Genomic DNA, 12,896 nt, shown 5'->3' with positions numbered 1-12,896 from the left:
GAGTGATATTCTGAATACCACTGGGTGGGTCATTAAGTGTAGATTAGTTGCTAAAGCTTTCGTGTCTTGACCTCTTGAGCTTGTGAAGAGTTTTTCTGAGAAGATGGCTGTGCTGCATTTAGTTGTGCTCTGGCTTGGCTTCGTGTATAGGGTCGAGCTGTGATTTTGTGCCTTGTGCCAGCCAGATCTGTGTAGGGATTGCAGGGGGGTGCAGCATCCGGAGGTGCCACTATAGTTTGGCTACTGGATGGAGTCTGTAATATGTCTGTGGAGAGGGTCTGGGTTTGGGTCTGGTGTGGTTGATTGGTGAGCCAGTTTTCTGCCTCCACAGTAGTATAGTAAATAAATTATATTTTTCTGCTACTGGGAGCATATTGTCTTGTTATAATTCCTTTCTTACTTCTTTATTGTGTTGACTTCAAGCCACAACAGGGAACAAAGACTGACTGGTCGGCTTAGTTGTAGCATCTCAGTCCAACGCAAACCTACCAGCTCTTTAATTCTCTTCCTGTGTCTGCTATGTGGGTTGTTCAAATGGCTCGTGAGGTCGAAAATTGTTGGCACGGCGTTGTCTCGTAAAACAGTCCGGTAGGGACTACTCCGACATATCATCGAGGTTTCAAAGTGCTTCGCGCACAGCCTGTAGTGCTTGTTCAATTGGTCGGGCGTCTTATCTTCCAAATCGGCCCTTCGGCAGTTCTCAACCCAACGCTGACATCGGGCGGGGTCCCGCGGGAAGCGAAAGAAGGCCAGGTCGCTCTGGGTGCTCTTGCGGGTGCAGTTCGGGGCGGCGCAGAAATTCGGCATCCTCGGCGGCGGCTCTTCGGGTGTATATATATATACACCCCACAAATACTAATATGTTTTCAGGTTTTTATTTTGACTTGGTATTCTACTGGTAATAATATTTGTACTATTTCTTAAGTTTCTTTGGCTTTCTTTTTGTCAAAGAAAAGTGATTAATAAGTAGTGTTAATAATAGCAATATTAAACCAGCCCAGTATTTTATGGTCTGATTGTAGAAATTTACAATGACAAGAAAAATATATTTTGAAATTACATAATGCAGATTTCCCTCCCCTTCCACATTTGACCCATTTGCACTTTGCCCGTTTTCATTTTAAAAAATGTATATATTATAGAATGTACCACCATCATCGAATAATGACTCCATCATTTAATAACTATGTTCAGAAAGAAAGGGACATAAAAGGAACAGTTTGTCCCTTCTGATTTGTATTATTGTCCTTGTTGTTGTTGTTTTTGTTGTTAAGATGAGAGCTTTAACTCATTCACAGCAGAGATTTATTCCTAGTGTTTCAGCTGCAGAAGAGCCAGAAGTGCATTCTTGGCAAGGGTTGTGATAAAGCTGGAATTGTTAATTCCTCAAGCAGAGATCAGGTGTCTTCCCATCACTCAGAAGCAGTACTGAAATATTTGGAGAACATAATATTGACTACAGGGAGGGGTGTCAATTCTCAGTTACATATGCTATGTCAGGTCTGTCATTCACAATCAAATAATGATATTTGAGGCTTTATTCTGGGCTGATCTAGCATTTAGCAACAGCACTACCCGGCTAGAGGGTCGGCTGAGCTGTGTCTGCAGATTCTGAAACACATTTGTTGAAGGAGAGGAAGAAAGGGCTTTGATGGGACTAGCCTGGGTGACAAGATCCAAAGGGGCAAGATCCAAAGGGGCAGCTGATCTTGCCACAAGGAACATATTGTCTGTTGCTGCTGCTGTAGTGGGAAGAATAACTGGGGCATAATACTTCAAGGACTAATCTGTCATCTCCACAGCTGCTCCCTGCAATGCCTCCTCTACAGCAACCTCTTGATGAATAGGAGGCACTGCAGGTTTCCTCCCACCCGTGTTCCCGGTGTAGATCTTCACTTCCCCCTTCTTGCCTGACTGGGAGGTGCCATTTTGTCTTTGGCCTCAGGGCCAAAAATTTCTCAGGCCAACCCTGCCTGCACATTTCCCACTACCAACCACCCCAGAGGTAACACTCCCACTCGCACCCTACCTCCCTCGACCTTGTCCCAAAAAAATATGACATCCATGTGAAACCGTGTGTTTGGGTGTGTTGCGTTCATTATACTTACGTTACACAGCAATGGTAAACCGCACTACAATCTCCGATTTTGAAACGTGTTATAGGACAGCTAAAGAGGTAGCACATACCACTGAATAAACGACATGTTCGTACGCCATGGATGTTACTTCTTCCTGCAACAGAGCAGAACTCAATAAGGCAGGCAAGGAAGGAAGGAGCGAAGGAGCGAAGGAAGGAAGGAAGGAAGGAAGGAAGGAAGGAAGGAAGGAAGTGTCCTGCCTAGAAGATTTGGTTCAGATCTCTATCTGTCACTTTGGGAAGCAACCTGAGTTGCTCCAAGTAGTTCTGTGTTCTGTACAATGGCGCCATCAGTGTGGGATGCTGCAGGGATCAAGTGGATTCACCAAGCTCTGAATATTTACGCAAAACTACAGTGCTTGCGAATACAGAGCTTTGAAGTGTATTATCAGCCATTCACTGATGTTCCAGAGCTCAAATTCTTCTCTAAACCACCTGATTCCCAAGACTGGATGTCAGGGTATGGACCTGCTCTCCTCTAAAGAAGCAGCTGCATAGCTTGGAGTGCTTCTGGTTCCACAGCTGTCACTTGTGGCCTTAGTAATGCCCAGTGTCTTCCATCAGCTTTGGCTGGTGACCTAGCTGCACTCCTCTCTGAACAGGGACAGACCCACATCTGGTATGTTAGATTACCACAATGAATTCTACATGGGGCTGCCTTTGGAAATATTATGGAAACTGCAACTAGTGCAAATTGCTGACGAGGATCAGAAGTTCTGATCATATCACTCTTCAATCTTGGTATGACCATACCGGGTTTCGATTTCTTTCTGAGCTCTATTAGTTTCTGGATCCCAATACAGAGGATTATGGGTTGGGGGAGTGCTGATGCCCTCAAGACCTATTTGCAGGCTTCACAAAGGAATTTGATAGACCATGCAGAAAAAAGGGTGATGAAATAGGTGGACCTTTGGAAGTTCTGATCTAATTTTATTCTAATATTGTGTAGCCTAAACCTTTTTATAAATCACTGTTCCCCAACAGAGCTCAGGAAAGTCTTAAGTAATAACATACCTGGATTGAGAAAGATTGTGAAGGTGAAGAGAGACAGAAGAACATATCGGGTTTTCATAATTATGATAAGGCAGAGGCAAGATGCTCAGTTGGGAACTGAAAATAAGAGAAACAACAGACAATACTTTTTTAAAAATAATGATGGTGGTGAGCACACTTCAGGCTGGTATGTATTCTTTGCAAGAAACTCAAATTCACCCACAAAGACACTTTCAGAATTAAAGAACATACTGAATCTGAGAACATTCTGTGCCTTTAACTTTGTTTCCAATAACAGGTGATGAAGTAAGTTTTTTACATATCTGTCTTACACAGAAACAATACCGCAAGATAGAAAGATGATTAATCAACAATGCCATAATATATGAGACTGGTATACTTAAAGACACAAAGGAACCAGGAACGAAACCAAATTGCAAAGCCCTGTGCTATACTAATAACTCTTACAGATGTCAACCCAGTTTCTTAATCAAGTGTGGATGCATAAATAAATAAATCTTGTCTCTGTGTTTGTTTCTTATATCTTATGTGAATTCAAAGATTCATAAAATTGTATAATTGGAAGGGACCACGGGGTCATCTAGTCCAACCCCCTGCAATGTAGGAATCCATTTTGTCCAACATTCGGCTCAAATCCATGACCCTCATATTTATTATTCTTATTCTTAAACTTATTCTTATGCTTATGCTTATTGATTGAATTTATATACCACCGTATACCTGGAGGTCTCAGGGTGAATATTAAGAGCCTCTTGCTCTACAGGCTGAGCTATCCCAATTCCTAAATAATGTTAGTTTCACCATTTCTGCAGAGTCCTATATCTTTATATACTATTATTTAGGAGATGGAACTATGATAGTTCTCCACTTCCCTGAGTCTCATTTCAGGTCTGAGGAAAAGTGATTTTGTTTTGATATTGTTAAAAGGTCATCAATCAGAAGCCATGCCAAGCTACTTTGAGTGATAAAGGGGTCTGCCTGTAATTCCTAATCTACCCTTGGTCCACCCCTGATTTTTACCATTTTTCAGATTGCAAAATATGAAACTCTGAAAGCTGTAGGAGATGGATGTCATGCTAGAAGAGTGTTCTGGCAAATGTCTAGCGAAATATTAGAGGTTTTCCTTATGGGTGAAGCAGCATATGAAGTTTAACACATATGGAAGTAGGAGAGTCACAAATGTAAGCCCTATATTCATGTACGAAATATGCCAGCATAAAGCCAAAATGAGCTTTTAGTGGATTCTAGTGGAGTATAATGTCACAAAGAATGTCTGTTCTTTTAAATGATTTTCAAATTGATGTGTTGCTTTCCCCTCCCTCTTCCTCATCAACTGTGCATGCAGCGTTTTCAGAGTGTTTGGGGAATCATGGGCCATGGGCACAATATCCTCTTCGTTGGCCCTTGGGCACAATATTCTCCCTGAGATCTCCCTTGTTTTCAGGGCTCCCTGAAAATATAACTACAATATACCATAAGACTTGTGATATATATTTGATGGTGTGCATCCTTCTCTACCTTAACCTGTGTGTCTCAAATGCAAAATATTTTCAAAAGTGCAATGGGAAAATAATTCAGAGGTGTGTTCATAACATTAAGGACATTAGCCTGTAAGCATTCCCTGAATATGACTTTCTCTAAATATCACCAAATGGCTGCAAGATATTTGATTTTCACAGCTAGTTGTCAGAGCAGAATAACAAGCAACTCCAGCCTCTTTTAAATGTTGTGTTTGCCACAGAACACAAGGAAAACTTCCATACAGTACTGTATTCTCCATCACTGGCAAACAACAGAGACTGTTAAGTGCCAATGGGCTCAGAAGAAAGTTAGGCTGGAAAGACTCTCCCTGCAGTTCAAGTTATCCCCAGGCCATTCCTACCTTCTCCCAGCAACACACCGATGACCTTCTCTGGTAAGTGATTGGATAAGAAATTGGAGTCACCTTGAGAAAATTTGTAGATCTGAATATAACTTCTTGCAGGTCGTGGGTTAGAGATAGTGATGAAAGTTTCACCTACTGAATTCGACTTGGCAGGAAGCTTTTTATAAGCACAGGTATCTAGTGGCACAAAGGATCCTCCCAGACTCCTTGCATTTGATTGGGTCAGACTGATAATGAGTCCGGATGCAAGGAAGGACTATGAAGTGCTCAGACCAAAATGAAATGAAACATTTGATTGACTTGCTGCCCCCGTAAAGTGGACCTTTTTTACTACTTCATAACTAGAAGAGTGACTAGTGGGGTGCCACAGGGTTCTGTCTTGGGGCCGGTCTTATTCAACATCTTTATCAATGACTTGGATGATGGACTCAAGGGCATCCTGATCAAATTTGCACCAAACTGGGAGGGGTGGCTAACACCCCAGAGGACAGAATCACACTTCAAAACGACCTTGACAGATTAGAGAACTGGGCCAAAACAAACAAGATGAACTTTAACAGGGAGAAATGTAAAGTATTGCACTTGGGCAAAAAAAATGAGAGACACAAATACAAGATGGGTGACACCTGGCTTGAGAGCAATACATGTGAAAAGGATCTAGGAGTCTTGGTTGACCATAAACTTGACATGAGCCAACAGTGAGACGCGGCAGCTAAAAAAGCCAATGCAATTCTGGGCTGCATCAATAGGAGTATACCATCTAGATCAAGGGAAGTAATAGTGCCACAGTATTCTGCTCTGGTCAGACCTCACCTGGAGTACTGTGTCCAGTTCTGGGCACCACAGTTCAAGAAGGACACTGACAAACTGGAACATGTCCAGAGGAAGGCAGCCAAAATGGACAAAGGCCTGGAAACGATGCCTTATGAGGAATGGCTAAGGAAGCTGGGCATGTTTAGCCTGGAGAAGAGGAGGTTAAGGGGTGATATGATAGCCATGTTCAAATATATAAAAGGATGTCATATAGAGGAGGGAGAAAGGTTGTTTTCTGCTGCTCCAGAGAAGCGGACACGGAGCAATAGATCCAAACTACAAGAAAGAAGATTCCACCTAAACATTAGGAAGAACTTCCTGACAGTAAGAGCTGTTCGACAGTGGAATTTGCTGCCAAGGAGTGTGGTGGAGTCTCCTTCTTTGGAGGTCTTTAAGCAGAGGCTTGACAACCATATGTCAGGAGTGCTCTGATGGTGTTTCCTGCTTGGCAGGGGGTTGGACTCGATGGCCCTTGTGGTCTATTCCAACTCTATGATTCTATGATACTTTCCCCCTCAGTCTCGCCCAAGCCTGCAAGCACCTGAACTAGGGACCCCATGCAAAACCAACCTCAATCTCCCCCTGAGAATGAGTCTTCTCACATTGGGTTCCCTGACCAACCTCTGTTTTGAGGCATTTGTAATGGGCAAAATCTGATATAGACGGAACTGATATGACATCATCAGTTCTTAGCTTCCTACCAGAATTCACAGCTTTCCAAAAGACACTAGACAGGTGTCTGCAGTTTCCAAATACCAAAATTGATATAGAATGTGAGGTATAATGCATTTGGAACTTCTTCTTCTTCTTCTTCTTCTTCTTCTTCTTCTTCTTCTTCTTCTTCTTCTTCTTCTTCTTCTCATTATTATTATTATCATTATTATTATTATTAATTCTTTAAATGGGAGAGAAAATATAATCCATATTTGAATAGGAATACAGGACACATTTACAAAGGAAGCTTTGCAACTCAAGTCAGTGGTCTATGTAGGTCAGTATTGTCAAGAATGACTGGCAGCAGCTCTCCAGTGTTTCACGTGTGGCATCTTTTGCTGCAGCTGTGATTGGACCTGTGAGCCTCTTCATGTACAGCATCTCTCTACCATTGAGGTATTGACTTAGGCCAATTGCCCTTCTTATCCAGCATCCTGTGCTCACATTGGCCAACCAAATGTTTGTGGGAAACTTTGTCAAGATGCTTGTGCAAGCAGGACCAGAGTTCAAGAGCACTCTACCCTTCTTAAGCTTCCAGCAATTGGCATTCAGAAATGTTATTGCTTCTGACCATAGATACAGAATATAGCCCTCATGGCTCGTAGACATTGATAGTCTTCTCCTCCATGAATTTGTTTCTTCTTCTTTGATAGCATTAATTTCTGGGAGTTGTTAACACGACACAAATCTATATGACCACTCTACTAATGGGTTTCACAGGTTCTCCTGAATACGATATTGTGTTACTGGGACCGAATTTTGAATTAACTCCATGCTATTTAAAGAAAAATGATATCTATAGTGGCTTGAGGCAATATTGATGGATTCAGGCTTGGGTTCAGGCTTGATTTCCATTGTCCTTAACTCTAATGCCATTGTGAAGGAAGGAATTTGCTGTCAGTTCTCCAGGCAGGTGGGACCATTTTGGAATGGATGACGTGGATGTAATGCTTCATGGATGCTTTGAAAAGACGTCACACATTTTACCCACCCACCATCAGTGAGTTAAAATAAGATGTGTTCTGTAGGTTTACAGAGGGTTCAGGTGTGTGCTATAATGAAAAGGCATGAACACTAACTGGATATCATTGATAACATCACCCACTTTCCTATTGACTTTGAGGCATCACCGAAGGACCATCTAATGCTGTCTGGGTGATTTGTTTTTCTGGGAAAATGTTTGTCTTTCCCCACAACTTTCACCCATGCGTTGGACAGTATTTAGAAACCTGCAGCCTCTTTCAGTGTGTGTGATGTGTTGCACATGACATATATACATATATATATACCACAAATACTAATATGTTTTGAGGTTTTTATTTTGACTTGGTATTCTACTGGTAATAATATTTGTACTATTTCTTAAGTTTCTTAGGCTTTCTTTTTTCAAAGAAAAGTGATTAATAAGTAGTGGTAATAATAGTAATATTAAACCAGCCAAGTATTTTATGGTCTGATTGTAGAAAATTTACAATGACAATAAAAAATATATTTTGAAACTACAATATATATATAAAAATCTATATTATAAAATGTATCACCATAATCTAATAACGACTCCATCATTTAATAACTATGTTCAGAAAGAAAGGGATATAAAAGGAACAGTTTGTCCCTTCTGATTTGTATTATTGTCCTTGTTGTTGTTTTTGTTGTTGTTGTTAAGATGAGAGCTTTAACTCATTCACAGCAGAGATTTATTCCCAGTGTTTCAGCTGCAGAAGAGCCAGAAGTGCATTCTTGGCAAGGGTTGTGATAAAGCTGGAATTGTTAATTCCTCAAGCAGAGATCAGGTGTCTTCCCATCACTCAGAAGCAGTACTGAAATATTTGGAGAACAGAATATTGACTATAGGGAGGGGTGTCAATTCTCAGTTACATATGCTATGTCAGGTCTGTCATTCACAATCAAATAATGGATATTTGAGGCTTTATTCTGGGCTGATCTAGCATTTAGCGTCAGCACTATCAGGCTAGAGGGTCGGCTGACCTGTGTCTGCAGATTCTGAAATGCAGTTGGTGAAGGAGAGGAAGAAAGGGCTTTGATGGGACTAGCCTAACTCCTCGCCTCTGTATGACTTTGCTCACCACCACACAGGGCCAGGGCACTCATGAGGCAAGGTGTGAGGTGACTGCCTTGGGTGGCAGGATCCAAAGGGGCAGCAGATCTGGCCACAAGGAACATATTGTCTGTTGCTGCTTCTGTGGTGGGAAGAATAACTGGGGCATAATATACTTCAGGGGCGAATCTGTCTTCTCCACAGCTGCTCCCTGCAATGCCTCCTCTACAGCATCCTCTTGATGAATAGGAGGCACTGCTGGTTTCCTCCCACCCGTGTTTCCAGTGTAGATCTTCACTCACCCCTGACTGAGACTGAGAAGGTGCCATTTTGTGTTTGGCCTCAGAGGCCAAAATGTCCCACTAACAACCACCACAGGGGTGGCATTCCCACTCCCATCCTGCCCCAAACACATAACATCCATGTTAAACCGTGTGTTTGTGCGTGTTGGGTTCATTATTCTTACATTACACAGCAAACCATGTTCGGACCACATACTCCAACATTGAAACGTGATGAAGGACATTTTAACCGGAAGCATATACCACTGAGGAATTGACAGTCTTTTGTATTAGTAACGTCAGTATTTCCTGCAACAAGCAATAGAGTGAATGAGTGAGTAAGGAACATCTAAACCTGAAGCACAAACCTCTGAATAAATGACATGTTGGTACATCAACGATGTCAGTTCGTCCTGCAACAGATCAGAACTCAATAACTCAATAAAGTAAGTAAGTGAGTGAGTAAGTAAGTAAGTAAGTAAGTAAGTAAGTAAGTGTGCTGGCCTGATGATGTGGTTCAGATCTCCATCTGTCACTTTGGGAAGCAACCTGAATTGCTCCAAGTAGTTCTGTGATCTGTCCAATGGCACATTCAGTGTGGGAGGCTGCAGGGATCAAGTGCATTCCCCAAACATTGACTATCTACACAAAACTACAGTGCTTGTGAATCCGGAGCTTTGAAGTGTAATATCAGTTATTCACTGATGATTCAGAGGTCAATTTCTTCTTTACACCATCTGAATCCCAAGACTGGATGTCAGGGTATGGACCTGCTCTCCTCTGAAGAAGCAGCTGCATAGCTTGGAGTGCTTCTGGTTCCACAGCTGTCACTTGTGGCCTTAGCAGTGCCCAGTGTCTTCCATCAGCTTTGGCTGGTGACCTAGCCGCACTCCTCTCTGAACAAGGATAGACCCACATCTGGTATCTTAGATTACTGCAATGAATTCTACATGGGGCTACCTTTGGAAATAGTATAGAAACTGCAGCTAGTGCAAATTGCTGACCAAGATCAGAAGTTCTGAGCATATCACTCTTCAATCTTGCTTTGACCATACAGGCAATGAATTTCTTTCTGAGCTTGTAGGCTTCACAGAGGAATCTGATAGACCATGCAGAGAACAGGATGATGGAGTAGGTGGACCGTGGCTGGGTCTCAGCTGATTTTATTGTAATATTGTATAGCATAGCATCCTTTATAAATCACTGCTCCCCAACATAGCTTAGGGCTCCCTTACATACCTGGAACAGGAAAGATTATCAAGAAAAGCAGAAAAAGTAGCTGACAGGTTTTCATCATCATGATAAGGCAGAAGCAGGATGTTCAGCTTGGAACTCTATACCTAAAAGAAGAGTAACAGCAGACAATATTTTTTTAAAAAAAAATAATGCTGGCAAGCATAGTTTAAGCTTGTTGGATCTACTGTATTTCTTTCTTAGTAGAAATCCAAGTTCTCCCGCAAAAGTAAGCCAGATGCTAAATTAGAATTTAAGAACAGGCTGCACCTGGGCCTACCAATTTGTTTCCCGGAACAGATGATGATGATGATGATTAAAGTTTTTTATACACCCATCTTGCATAGCAGTATTACTGTAAGATACAAAGATGATTAAGAACAATACAAGAAGATATAACACTAGTAAACTTAAAGGTGCAATATAACCATGAAACAGAGCAATCTAAAGCCATATGCTCTATTAATAAACAACTCATAGCTCTTACCATGGTCAACCCAGATTCTCTGTCTGGCCATTTTTTTAACAAAAAAAAAAAATCTTGCCTGTATGTTTGTTCTTTAGATCTTATGTAGATTCATAGATTCATAGAATTGTATAGTTTGTTGCTTCTACCACTGCCTTTTCCTCAACAACTATATGTGTAGCATTATCAGAGGGGTTTTTTTTTGGGGGGGTGATCATGTTAGGATTGTCCTACTCGCGTATAGGACCCTGGCAGAGACACATGCCCAACTGGCATGTTCTCTCCCTCCTGGTAAGTCATTCAGGAGCTTCAAAAGCTTTCTCCAGCCCGAACATCACAGCGACTGATGCCAAGTGGCATTAGCACACTTTAGGATCCTGCAGAGTGTTAGCAGTTCACGTAACAAACTCAGAAGCACAGCATTTTGGCTAATCTACTTTATTTATATATAATACACTCGGAGCATTCTACCTCAGCTCCTTCCTCTTTCTCGTCAGACAGCAAAGAGAAAGGACAATAGTCCCACATCACAGAACACAGTAACATCAAAACATCCTGTCTATGTCACTTCGCACTATGTGGAATGAAAATGTACACCGTCATGTGATAGACAACAATCCCATGACTACAAGCACGGAGCAAGAATCCTAACAGATCGTGTGCCAATGAAGTGCTCTGGGCACAATGTTCTCTCCCAGAACTTCCTTGTTTTCATGGCTTCCTGAAGAGATGGAGTAACTAAGACATACCATAAGATCTAGGATAGGAATGTGATGGTATGCATCCTTCACTTTCCTACTCTGTCCCTCCCAGATGCAGAGCTTTCAAAACTGCCATGGAAAACTATTTCAGAGGTATGTGGAGGATATTAAGAGCATTAACCAGTAAGCATTCCCTGTTGTTTACCCCCCCCCCCACTACCTTTCAAAGGTTTCATGTAGAAATCTGTTTCTCCCAACTTGGGACTCAACCCTGCAAATTTGACACTGGGCTCAACTGAAGGTTGTGCTGGAAAGACTCTCCCTGCAGCCCAAGTTATCCCCAGCCCACTCCTACCTTCTCCCAGGAAAACACAGATGCCCTTTTCCAATAAACGATTGAATGAGCAATTGGAGTTGTGTATTAGAGAGAGTGATGAAAGTATCACCGGCTGAATTTGGTTTGACAGGCAGCTTCTTTTATGCACAGAGTCTCTTGTGACTTGAAGGATACTCCCACCCACCCCTGTACTTGATTGGGTCCAGATGGAAGAAAGGACTATGCGGTGCCCAGGCCAAAAAAATAAAAATAAAATAATAATGTGTACATTTGATTCACTCCCTGCCCCCAAGAATTGGATCTTCATAGATATCCCCCCTCCCCCAGGTTTTTGTTGTATGTGTCTTTTACGGGTTGTTCTCTGTATCAAAAAATGTTTAAATAAATTTTCAAAAAAAAAGAAAGAAAGAAAGAAAATAACAAGTGCAGACAACTGCTGGAGATGTGGGAGTAAAAATGCGAACTTAGTACATATGATGATTAACTGCCCGATGATAAGATCATTTGGTGTGAGGTGAGGATATTTATAGCGAGAGTAATAAAAAGAAATTGTTATTTAGGGGAACTGAATTGAATTCTCAATTATATTCCGGAAATGTGGGAGATTTCAAGGGGTAAAAAAAATAATGGATGTACCGTGCTATACTAGAAGCAAAAAACCTTGTTTTGATGAATTGGAAGAGCCGCAAAAAGATTCCATTGAGCACATGGATTGATAATATGGACAGATTAGCTACATACAAACGAATTGCATGTTGACGCAAATTAAGAATGGATAAATATGAAGAAATCTGGAAGGAATATTTAAGTGATAAGACGGATAGTGGTGGAAAGTAGAGGGAGGAGATAGAGGTGGGAAAATATTGTTTAAAAAGGGTGTAGTCTTAGGTATATCAGTGTATTCAAATCTGAATTGTCAAATTGTGTTATTATTGTTATTATGGTTTTTGTTGTATGTGTCTTTTGCGGTTGTTGTTTGTATCAAAAAATGATTTTATATATATATATATAAGAAATATATACTGGCTTTAGGAAATATTGCTGGGTTAAATTCCTTATGTGGTTCACCTTCGCATTCCATTTTCTTTAACTCTCATGCTGCCTACCCCTGTGGAGCATGGAAGTTGCCACCATGTCTCCAGGCAAAGGGAACAATTTTGAGATGGCTGTAATGCTTCGCTGATGCCTTGGAAATACTTCAAGCTACTTCAAACTTCCATTACCCTGTTTGAGTGTTAAAAATAAGTATTCTGTAG

At 41.4% G+C, this 12,896-nt stretch overlaps 1 long non-coding RNA gene across 1 annotated transcript; it reads right to left on the bottom strand.

Moving 5' to 3' along the window:
- Positions 1-2,088: 2,088 nt before the first annotated feature.
- LOC309528935 lies at positions 2,089-5,164 on the bottom strand. Its single transcript, XR_014217996.1, has 3 exons — positions 5,034-5,164; positions 3,152-3,247; positions 2,089-2,232 (listed from the first exon to the last, which is right to left on the bottom strand). It is a non-coding gene; the product is annotated as an uncharacterized lncRNA (long non-coding RNA).
- Positions 5,165-12,896: the final 7,732 nt, after the last annotated feature.

This window comes from Podarcis vaucheri (assembly GCF_965113315.1).
Source record: "Podarcis vaucheri genome assembly, chromosome: 3".
Lineage (NCBI taxonomy): Eukaryota > Metazoa > Chordata > Lepidosauria > Squamata > Lacertidae > Podarcis > Podarcis vaucheri.
The sequence above is the reverse complement of the archived record's forward strand: the minus strand, read 5'-3'. Positions and strand labels throughout refer to the sequence as shown.